The sequence below is a fragment of the Alligator sinensis genome, unplaced genomic scaffold (assembly GCF_000455745.1).
Source record: "Alligator sinensis unplaced genomic scaffold, ASM45574v1 scaffold831_1, whole genome shotgun sequence".
Lineage (NCBI taxonomy): Eukaryota > Metazoa > Chordata > Crocodylia > Alligatoridae > Alligator > Alligator sinensis.
The window spans coordinates 181,819-193,368 of NW_005843176.1; the positions used below are offsets into that span (position 1 = coordinate 181,819).

Below are 11,550 nucleotides of genomic sequence, written 5' to 3' on the forward strand. Positions count from 1 at the left end.
AGCTTGGACAAGCTGGGAGCTGTGGCTCCTCCCTGGCAGCGTGACCATTCACTCAGGAAAGGCCGGGAAGGGCCAGGACAGAGCCACGCACATGCACATGCAGATTGTCTCTGTTCTCATCCCACAGCTTTCAGCCCGCTGTGCCTTAACACACACAGGGTCATCTATGTCACAAGTTTTGCCTGTCAGCAGCTGGAAGCACAATTCCCCCCAAGCCCCTACACCTATCTGAGACTAGACAGGCTTCATGGCCTCACCAGGGGCCACCACCCCTGCAGTTTTCACCCCCAAGTGGTGTAACACATACACGTGACATACGAGTTTAGCTTTCAAGAATCTGGAATGTAGTTCCCTCCCAAACCCCTGTACTCATCTTCTTGAAACTTGGCAGGCTTCATGCCCTCAGCAGAGACGAACATCCCTGCAAGTTTCATCCAAATGAGACAAAAACAACAACAAAGTTATAGACATTTCATTGACTCCCCATTATACCCTATGGCCGGATCTCCGAATGGGCTCCAAAGCTTCAGAGCCGCTTCGGCCAAATCGAAGCAGGAAACCGATTGGGAGCTCCGGATCGGATGCCTGGCATCTAAACTGGCCAGATATAAAGTATGTGGCAAGTGTGGACCCCAATTCTATATTCCCAGGAGGACTTATTCTCTACCACACAGTTGGCTGTGACCCTGGAGAAATCTTTTTCTTTTATATTCTTGCTTGCCAAAAATAAAAAAGGGGTAGGGTATGTTGCATGCAAGATAATATGGTACTCCTGCGAGCAAGTGAGAATCCCCACCCATTTCTTCAGCTCGGGACTTTGAAAACACTCGGATCCTGGCCAAAAACAGTTGCAACTTCACTCGTACATCATCAGGCCATGCAGGACAGTGGCAGTGGGATGGTGTGACCACCTGTGTATTCAAGGAACCCATCATTCCTTCAAGCCCTCAGCATTTCCCACACAGCCAAGTGATGGCCTGATTCCAATCAGCACGCCTTATCCCATCCCCTGCGACCCCGGAGAATAGTTTCTCTCTGTCCTCCATACACTTCCCCCCACCCTCACCGCTCCAGGACAAGACCCACACCTCCGGTTCCAGGTCCGGCCCTCCTCCTCCACTCTCACACCTACATTGTGTCTACCCTACCCTGGGTCCCGTCTCCCTCTCTAGTGAGGAGACAGAGGCAGCTTGAGCTCTGGGTGGCTCGTCAGATGAGCAGGAGCTGAGGGGTGTGCCCTCAAACCAAGCAGATATCCCAGTTAGCTTTTCCAGCTGGCCCAGCATGCCAGCAGGACTTGTCTCTCTGCTCTAACATAAGGTTATTTGGCAGGGACAGCAGGAAGGCAGTGGTGCCACAGCTGGACTATCATCCAAGGGTGTTACACCCAGGGTGTCTCTGGGTCCTTGGATTTTGTCTGGAGAAGAACAAGTGAAGCCAAAGCAAGTTCCTGTGCATGTGACATGGTCTATTGTGATTCTACCAATCAGGGAATATTCCCCAGACATGATAACATGCTGCATTTCACCAAGACAATGTCCTCATACTTACTGTTAGGGTGACAATAATTTGGATTATTAGAGAGCACTGGATTTGCAGCTGAATACAAGGCATGACCTGTGGCCTAGCAGAGCTCCTGACCACAAGGCAGGACGCAAGCTAGACCAGCCATTTACTTATGCTAAGTAACCATTTCTACTGTGTCAACCATTTTCTGAGGAAGACAAAGCAAGACAAAGGAGGAGTAAACGTTAATGAGTATGAACCAAAGTGTATAACTGTAAGAAAAACCTATTGTTTGGAGCAGGACCCCGTCTCTAATGGCGAGGCCCCTGTCCGAAGCTGTCTCCATTCTGAATAAAGCAGTAGCGAGCAATGTGTGCTGGTGTTTGCTCCCTGCTCTGGCTAATGAGTAACAGGATCCACGCGTAACTGGACCGTCGTCTCCCTAGTCGTTGGGTACCGCATGGAGTCGGGGTCTAACACTTACTGTGACCTTGCATAGGATGCAGGAACTGCCACAGCCTGCACCTCCTTCCCCCTGCCCCCATTTCCCCAGGAAAAGGCACTCTATTGCCCCCTGGCCACAGGCTCCTTCAAAAGGGCACTGCCCTTGCTACACAGCAGTACATAGGAGTGAGGCCTTGAAGGCAACCAACTCTTTTTACTGAGGTGTTGCAACAAGCCCTGGACAATGGTGAACCTTGGCAAAGGGAAAAGGCTGGGAACTCAGAGAGATCTGCCCTGGAAAGGTTTCTGGGTTCTTCTCAATTCACATCTCAGTTGAGGAGAGGGCACAGAGCCCAGCCACAGGGATACCATGTTCAGTACGATAGCTTTCTGATCAGAAACTGGATTAGAGAGAGTGCAGCTAAGGGCAGGAGGGAGGGGGACTGACATGCACCAAGGCATGCATAACTCTGGAGGGAGGCTGAGAAGCAAAACCTGACAGATTGGTGGGACAATATCGCAAAGCTCTTCCCACACACAAAGCAATAATGTAGCTTTTAGCCTGTGAGGATGCGCTGGTGGAATGCCAGGCTGCAGGTGTGGATGAAGCTCTTCTCCCACACATATCACCGATGTAGCTTCTCCTCTCTGTGGATGCGCTAGAGTATGGCCAGGTTGGAGGAACAGGTAAACCTCTTCCCACATTCAGAGCACTGATTTGGCTTCTCCCCTATGTAGATGCACTTGTGTTTCCTCAGGCTGGAGAAATCACTGACTCTTTTCCCACACTCAGAGCGGTGATGTGGCTTCTCCCCTCTGTGGATGCAGTCGTGTTTGGTCAGGCTGAAGGAACTGCTGAATCTCATTCCACATTCAAAACATTAATGTGGCTTCTCTCGTTTGTGGATGCGCTGGTGTACAGCCAGGTTTGAGGACTGGGTGAAGCTCTTCCCACATTCAGAGCACTGATGAGGCTTCTCCCCTGTGTGGATGCGCTGGTGTCTGGTCAAGTGGGAGAATTCACGGAAACTCTTCCCACACTCAGAGCACTGATGTGGCTTCTCCCCTGTGTGGATGCGCTGATGTCTGGTCAAGTGGGAGAATTCATGGAAACTCTTCCCACACTCGGAGCACTGATGTGGCTTCTCCCCTGTGTGGATGCGCTGGTGTGTGGCTAGGTTGGAGGAACAGGCAAAGCTCTTCCCACAGTCAGAGCACTGATGTGGCTTTTCTCCTGTGTGGATGCGCTGGTGCATGGTCAGATGGTAGGATCTGGCAAAGCTCTTCCCACATTTAGAGCACTGATGTGGCTTTTCCCCTGTGTGGATACGCTTGTGTTTGGGCAGGCTGGAGGACTCACTGAATCTCTTCCCACAAACACAGCACTGATGTGGCTTTTCCCCTCTGTGGATGCGCTGGTGATTAGCAAGGTAGGAGGAGCGGGCAAAGCTCTTCCCACACTGAGAGCACTGATGTGGCTTCTCCCCTGTGTGCATGCTCCAGTGCATGGCTAGGCTGGAGGACTGGGTAAACCTCTTCCCACACTGAGAGCACTGATGTGGCTTCTCCCCTGTGTGGATGCGCTGGTGCACGGTCAGATTGGAGAACTGGGTAAAGCTCTTCCCACACTGAGAGCAGTAATGCAGCTTCTCCCCTGTGTGGATGCGCTTGTGTTCGGTCAGCCTGAAGGATACACTGAATCTCTTCCCACAATCAAGGCACTGATGTGGCTTCTCCCCTGTGTGTATGCGCTGGTGGTTGGCCAAGCTGGAGGAGCGGGTAAAGCTCTTCTCACACACAGAGCACTGATATGGCTTCTCCCCTGTGTGAATGCGCTGGTGTCTGGTCAGGTGGGAGAATGCACGAAATCTCTTCCCACACTCAGAGCATTGATGCAGCTTCTCCCCTGTGTGGATGCGCTGATGGTAGGCTAGGCTGGAGGAGTAGGTAAAGCTTTTCCCACACTGAGAGCATTGATGTGGCTTCTCCCCTGTGTGGATGCGCTGATGGTAGGCTAGGCTGGAGGAGTAGGTAAAGCTTTTCCCACACTGAGAGCATTGATGTGGCTTCTTCCCTGTGTGGATGCACTTGTGGTTGGCCAGGCTGGAGGAGCGGATAAAGCTCTTCCCACACACAGAGCACTGGTGTGGTTTCTTCCCTGCAAGGAGGCAATGGTGGTTGGACAAGTGGCACAGCACTGATGTGGCTTCCGCCCTGCGTGGATGCGCTGGGGTTTGGCTCGGTTGGTGGAACGTCTGAAACGCCTCCCACACTCAGGATACCGATGCTGTTTATCCCTCGCGTGAATGTGCCAGTGCTGAGCTAGGGAGAAGAAACGAGTGAAGGTCTTGCCACACGTGACACAACGGTACTGACAGTTTCCCCTATGCACATCTTGGTGCTTTCTTACTTCTGAGCGGCACACAAAGCTCCTCCCAAATCTGGTTAAGTGGTGCGGGAGCTCTCCAGAACGCATCTTGCAATGAGCAGCTTGGGCGAAGCCACAGGTGAAGCCCTTCCCACACTTGGCGCCTAGGTGGGGTTTTGCCCCAATGTAGCTTATCTTGTGCAGAGCCAGGAGTGAGGGGAAGCTAAAGCTTTTCCAGAACTCAGGGCAGGGGCGGCCTCTGCCCCTGGGCGTGGTGGGGAGCTCCTGCTTCCCTCTGAGGCCCTTCCTGCTGGCTCGCCTCAAATTCGGGGTCTCTCTCCAGAGGAACTTGGCTTCATGGCTCTTCAGCTCCACAAATCTTTCCCTGCACCCAGGGCTCCGTCTGGCTTCTGTTCCTTCTTCACTCTCACCCCCAAGGAGAGATCGCATCTGGGTCACTGCTACATTCTCCTTCTGCTTTTGGGGCTTCCCCTGGCTCTTGAGCCATCGTTTGTCCTCAAGTCTCACGGACTCCGTCTTGCCCAAACTCCCTGGGGTAATCCCGGGTGACTCCAGAGTTGCAGGCCCTTCCTCTGCTCTGCTCAGCAGCCAGGCACCTCCTACGTGGGGAAGAGGAACTCCAAGTTAGTCCCTGCCACTGCTATTCCCTCTGCTGCAACAGGCTTTCAAGCATGACTGGACCTGGGCACCTGCCTTTCCTTAAAAGAACAAGGTCTTCCTGCCCAACCCCAAGTGCTGGGCTTGAGGGAGGAACAAGCCCCTGTGGCAGGCTAATGTTCCCTGCTCAGTGGAGGTCAGAGCCACCTTCTCAGCTGGTAGCAGGATGAACAGCCTCACAATGGATTTTGGGGGCTCAACAGCAGTCAAAGATGTGTGGGGAATATGGCCTTACATTACTACAACTGCTACTACTTGGTAGAAAAAGCCCATATGGTTCATCCCTCCTACTTTCAAAGCCTGCTTTGGGAGGGGAGCATTTAAGAGCTGTGGCTCTCCCTTTTGGAAGGAGCAGGGTTGTGTGTCCTACCTGATAACTGTAAAAGCTTGGCCATTTAAATTATTGAACTGCTAAAACAATACCTTTTGTATAAAAATGCAATATCGTGGCTGGGACCATGTGAAAAAAAAACAATTCCAAATTGATCACATCTCTTGTGTTACATTCCTAATGTACCCAATGTTTATTATGCTAAGTCAGGCTACTCACTGACTGTATCTAACCCCAAATTAACTCACGCTTATTGCCCTAGGGGCCTTCGATCCTCACTACCCTGCATTTGCATTTATCAATTAGGGTATATTTCTCAAAACAGGCAGTCAGTCTCTAAATGTTTATTATGCTAAACCAGGGTACTTTCCTGAAATTCAAACCTATTTATTCTTCTTCTTATCTCCATTTACATTTTATCAAACCTGCTTTGGTCCAATAAGAGGTATCCCATACAGCCAAGGAAGCTTGTAAAAATCTAAACACCTCTCTCAAAACAGGTATTTAATGGCTGTCAAGTGTCTGTCAGAAATCATTTGATGCAGCTCCACTGTTAAAATAACTATCAAAAGATAGTATTCTGTAATCAACTCCCTGAAGGCATCTCATTCAGTCAATACCCATCCCATTCCAAAACTGGTCAAAAGCTTTCAAACTTCACAAACACACACACAAACAGGATGTAATTGCAATATGTTAATTCTGTCCTTGCCTGCTTTGTTCAAACTTTGATTAACCAACTATCTAGAAAAAATGCTTTGAAGCTATACAACTGAACAAGTATAACAAGGGCAAAGTGCCAGCAGATGGTGGGCATCTTCTCCAGGGGGAAAAGGGAAACTGTAACCTGCCCCCAGCTGGACTAAGGCAATAGATCCACGCTTTGAGAAGGCTGAAGACTTGAACTAGCTTTAGGCCTGCATGAGTAGAGTCACTGGCTCTAATATAAAGACTGTGTGGTAATACAGCTCATTTATTTGATATTGGGAAAGAACCTTTGTCATTTGGTTTTGTAACCTGTTAGTAGTTAGTAAAGAAAGTCTTTCTGGTATTCATCAACGAAGTGTTGTGTCAATTCTTAAAGCACTAGGTTAAAAATCCGGTTTGTAAGTGCAACACTATCTGCTTCCAGGGAAAGTTCTGGGGCAGGGAACGAGCCCATAGGGCTTTCCTCTGCTGATGAAGCACAGGAGGCCTGCACATCACCAGAATCTGCACTGGGACAAAGGCTTTGGCATTAACCTTCATGTGGACTTTGTGCTGAATCCCAGGTTCTGTGACACTCACGGTCCAGAGACGAAACACAATGGCACAAGCCTTGGGGGATTCACTTCCCCCTGAAACACGAAAGCTTGTGAATCGCACTCCCCCCATAGAGCCATTCAATACAGGCTGAGACCAGGAATCAACACTTCCTGGGTTCCAGGTCGACTTGATAAGGAGATAACAGGCACAGCTCCAGCCTCTCTTGTGTCCTACAATAATGACTACACACAACTTCACATAAACCTGCTGATTTCCAAGGGGAGCTACAAATCCCATCATGCCGTGGGACAGGGTGCTAAGAGGTCTGGCTACTTTGGAATGAGGACTCAACTCGCACACTACTGAATGAAGATGGAAAACTAAGATCATGGTATCCTTCTGGAAACCAGGCCTGTGCCTAAAGATTAACGCAGCAAACTCGGTTGTCCCCCCGCAGCTTAAGTTAGAGGTGGGTAGAAGCGAACGACTGCTCGTCTCCACAGTCTGGAATTTCAGGGCACGGGAAAGCCACCTGCCTGCACACACTACAGCATAAACTAGTTGAGGTCAGCACCCTGGAAGGGCAGCACAGGACAGGTCTGCAGGTTTCAGGCCGTCACTGCAGACATAGAGCATTTCTGAAAGGAGACTTGGGGAAGGGGACAGCCATGACTCACCTAGCCACAGGTCCTCAGAGCTTGAGATTTCCCCATGGTCCTCATCACCACAGACCCAGAGCTCCTCCTGTCCTTGCTGGATGCAGCGGATTAAGTTGGGTGTGGGGCCTGGATATCCTGTTTGGGGCAGTGGTTAAAGAGAGTTTGTGATTCAGTCCAGAGAAGGCACTGCAGGGAAAAGCATTTGATAGATGATGGCCTTTGTCACCCAGGTGGTGCGGGGACAGTAATAGGAAACAAATCAACAACAACCCTGAGCTTTATAAAAAGGCTGCAAGACCAACAGATTTCCCAGGGACGGAGGTGATGGAAGGAAAATTGAATCTGGTTTTGTCATCAAGTTGACAGATCTCCCAGAAGTCTGTCCGTCTGTCCCTAATGCTCCGGGCCAACTATGCATGCACTGCCAAGAGAGAAGGCACTGACTGGCTGAACATACCCAGCCCATCCCCCACAAGAGCCAGCAGGGAGTGGAAGGCAACAGGCAGTGGGGACTGGCTGGGGTTGGGCCTGCCACACAGCGGGGTGTCTTGAAGGGACGGGGCTGGCAGGGATACAGGGGAGGGGAGGCAAGCAGATGGAAATGCGCCAGAGAGACACGGAGGGGAGGATGGTGGAGTGGGGTCAGACCCAAACAAGTGGGGAGGAGGGGACAATGCGGTGGGACCCGAATTGGCAGTGGCGGGGAATGGGGTCACCCCGAAATGGCGGCAGCAGGGAAGGGGGTCGGTCCCGAACCAGTGGGAAGTGGGGGTGGAACAGGGTCAGGCCCGAACCAATGGCAGGGGCGTCGCATCTGAACAGGCGGTGGGGGGAGGGAAAATCTGACTGATTTTCAGACGAGTCCTGTGAGTTAATCACATAGTTCTCCTTGCCCACAAAGAAGGACTGGAGTTTCAGCCCAACAGGGGGTGGAGATGCAGTGCCATGTGATGTGCTAGACAGCAAAAAGATTAAGCTTTCACTTTTGATGAGGCACAAAAATAAAAACACACTGGACATTCTGGCAGCTGGACAACACCTGTGTTATCAATGTCATTCAAGGGAAAGGAACAGAGGTGAGTTTCTTTTCCACAAAGGTTTAATGCGAGGCCAGGTGGCAGTGGTCAGAATCCAGGCCAGATGGCTAACCAGGACACTTCTTTGTAGGAGAGAGAATCACTCACCAACAAGGCAGAGGAAGGGAAGATTTTATACGAACTGCAGTGGCAATAAAAAGAATCATTGCATGCAGTGGGAGGATATTCCCAAAAAGGAGAGATGAGCACACAGGCGGGAGAATCCTGCAGGGTTTCAAACAAACAAACAAACAAAAGGTCCCACGTGTCCTGGACATGGACAACACAAGGCAGAAGAAGACATCTTTTCAGCACGTGAACGCCCATAACGTAGGAATGGTTGACATGGTCTTTGCTGTTCTACAAATAGTCTGGGAGCGGTTCCCTAAGGAAGTCCTTTGGGGGAACTGGAAGGAAAAGGAAGTGCTAGAAAAGGAACGTGAAGCTAAATACTTGAGCTCTGCACATTTTTGTTTTTATTTTGGAAATTTTTTCATGTTCCAGGTCAAATTAGCCACATGTTACAAATCCTTTTTGACTGAGCAAAATTCAATCTTTCAAAAACCGTATGTGGCACTCGAACTGGCAAGTATTCTCCACCCCAGACATTTCAGCTTTAGATAGTCCCAAATTGATTGGCAGGCATCCCATATGCAGGCCCAAACCAGAAGGACATGGGTTCAGACGCCCCCAAGGCTCACCTGCCCTTGGAGCAGCACGAGGCCACAGGATGAAGCTAGGAGGACTTCCACACTTCTATAATGGAGGGGTGTAGCCGAGATCCTCCCACTGGACACTGGCCAGCAGGAAGCTATTTACAAGTCTCTTGCAGGGAGTTCTTTCCACATTTGGACAGGGGTGCACACTCAACTACACACTGCCATTTAAATCTATTCTGGCTCAGGTACCAAGACCATTGCAGTGATTACACTCGATCCTAGCCCATATCAGATCAATGCAACTTGATCTTAGCCCACAAGAGGCCGAGAAACAACCGGCATTTGACATGTCTTATCCTGCTCCTGGAATCTATGCAACTTCTGGAAACAGCAGAGCGAGCTTCAGAGCAAGTCTCCAAGTAAACACAGCCAACCGAAAGCCTGCAGCCTGTTCAGATGAAGACATTAGGAAGCAACGTGGGCAGATGCTTCCAGGGACCTGGTGACAGAAGTACCCCAGGTCCAACACGTGTCCACATGTCACTAGAGACCGAGTGGAGGAAATTCAAATCCCAGGGGTGATAGTAGCAGACACTAAGACTTCCATTACCTTCTGCTAGGTTGCAACCAAATGAGAAGAAAGAGGATTTAGACAGCACTGACTGAGCATGCTTGGAGTGTTAGATGTGTGGGACAGGACAGGACAGGCTAGGCAGGAAAAGGAGGAAATCAGAAGCATTTCCCAAGGAAAAGCTGGCAGTGAATTCTTTTGCCCAATTAACTTGAGATGACACAACCACATTGAAATGGGAGACCCCCTTGCTAAGAAATGACTGCATATGGAAGCACCGGGGGCTACAAGAACAGGAACGACTCAGATGAAGGCAGCCAGATCAAAAGGAGCACATGTTGATACGAAATGCCAGAGAGGCCTGGTCACCCATGGAGCCATGGGGGAGGATATGGATTTCAAGCATCAGGGAAAGGTTCACAGGGATGAGTGCTCAGAAGCAGGGAGAAGACAATAAGCGACACAGCTGACATGGCAACAGGGAGAAGCAGGAAACAGCTTTACCCAGGGAAATGAGGGCTTCACAGTTCCTCAGCATCTGGTCCCGGTAAAGCACCTTGTCTGCATCTTCCAGGAGCTCCCACTCTGCCCGCGTGAAATACACAGCCACGTCCTCAAAGACCTCCTGGAGCTGTAGCCACAAGCGTTACCCCATCAGTGTCTCCTGCTCCAGCTGCCTTCAGCCCCCACCACCTTCTCCGCAATCCCTGTGTGACAGCTGTGTGCAGGATGGGCCATGACACACAGATGTGCAAAATCCTCCATTGTTGACTGACATGGGATGTGGGTGCAGCCTGTTGGAGCTCGTGCCCTGCTCACCTCCATGCTTTCCCCCTGCTTTGCCGGCCTGCCCTGCCCCTTCTGCAGCTGGCCCAGCTCAGGGCTCTGTGGCGCCCTCTCCCCCAGCCTTCCCGGGGAAGTCCTCAGCAGCTCCAGGTTTGCAGGCCCTTCTTCAGGAAGCTGCTGATGAGCTCTGCTCATGGTCTCTGCACCTGTGCGTAGGGAAGAAAATGCACAGGTCAGCCCTGCTGCTCCTAGCACATGAAAGCCCTGTTGTCCGGTACTAGTCTCCGACTGCAGCAGCTGGAGGCTTTACTGTGTGGGAGAGCGGGGAGACAGAGGACTCAATTTCCCACTGCTCTTGCTAGCAGAAGCTGGAGAGGACCCCTGTAGCTCTGTCCCGGGCCAGCGATCACAGCACTGTGTCAGGGCCCGCAGGGACCTTGCTCCCAGGGAAAGAAGCTGGAGGTATGGGGAGGGGGGGCATGTTATCCCCTTGTTTTAAGGCAGTGGTGGGGAAATGCGAGGTTAGCGTTCCCCAGGAGGCGTGGCCTGTTCAGAGAGGGGGGAACAAGGAAAGCCACTTCCCCCAGCTGCATGTCCTGGCACAGAGACCTTCCCACTGCGGGGCTGCGCCTGCTGCTGCTGGGAAAGGCAGAGCCACAGCTCCTCACTGGCTGCTGAGGAAGGGCCTCGTCCTGGGGAGACCTGGGCACGGAGGGCTCACGCCAGAGGAGAAACAGCCGAAGAAGGGAGCACGGATTGGTGGACCGTGAATCAGGTCATTGCTTGTTCCCATGGCGGCAGGACAAGGCACAACCAAGATAAAGCCTCTCTCCCCTGGGTGCTGCACATACATCGAGACAGGCCGGGCGTCCCACCCACGGCTGCCCACCTACAGACATCAGAGCGCTGTCCCCGGCAAGGGGAGACGCTTGAGCCTCTTCCCCACAAGCAGGACAGCCCCCGAGACCCCCAGGCCCAGGCCCAGGCCCTGGCCCTGGCCTGCACGTGGCCCCTCACCAGATCCCGCGTCTGGCAGCGGCTCCTCTCTGGGGCAACAAGGGGCCTGGTCCCGAGGCCTTGCCATTTCCCTCGGTGCTGCCTCCTCCGCACAGAGATCTGCAGGCTGGGCTTGCGCCTGCTCCAGCCAGAAGTCGCCAGGCTGCTGTAGCGCCCCGGCGGGCTGCACCCTGCCCACGGTCACCTCCCCGGCCGTCACACTGACCGCGA

General features: G+C 51.9%; 1 pseudogene; it reads right to left on the reverse strand.

Moving 5' to 3' along the window:
- Positions 1 to 545: 545 nt before the first annotated feature.
- Positions 546 to 11,550, reverse strand: LOC102378580 (annotated as a pseudogene).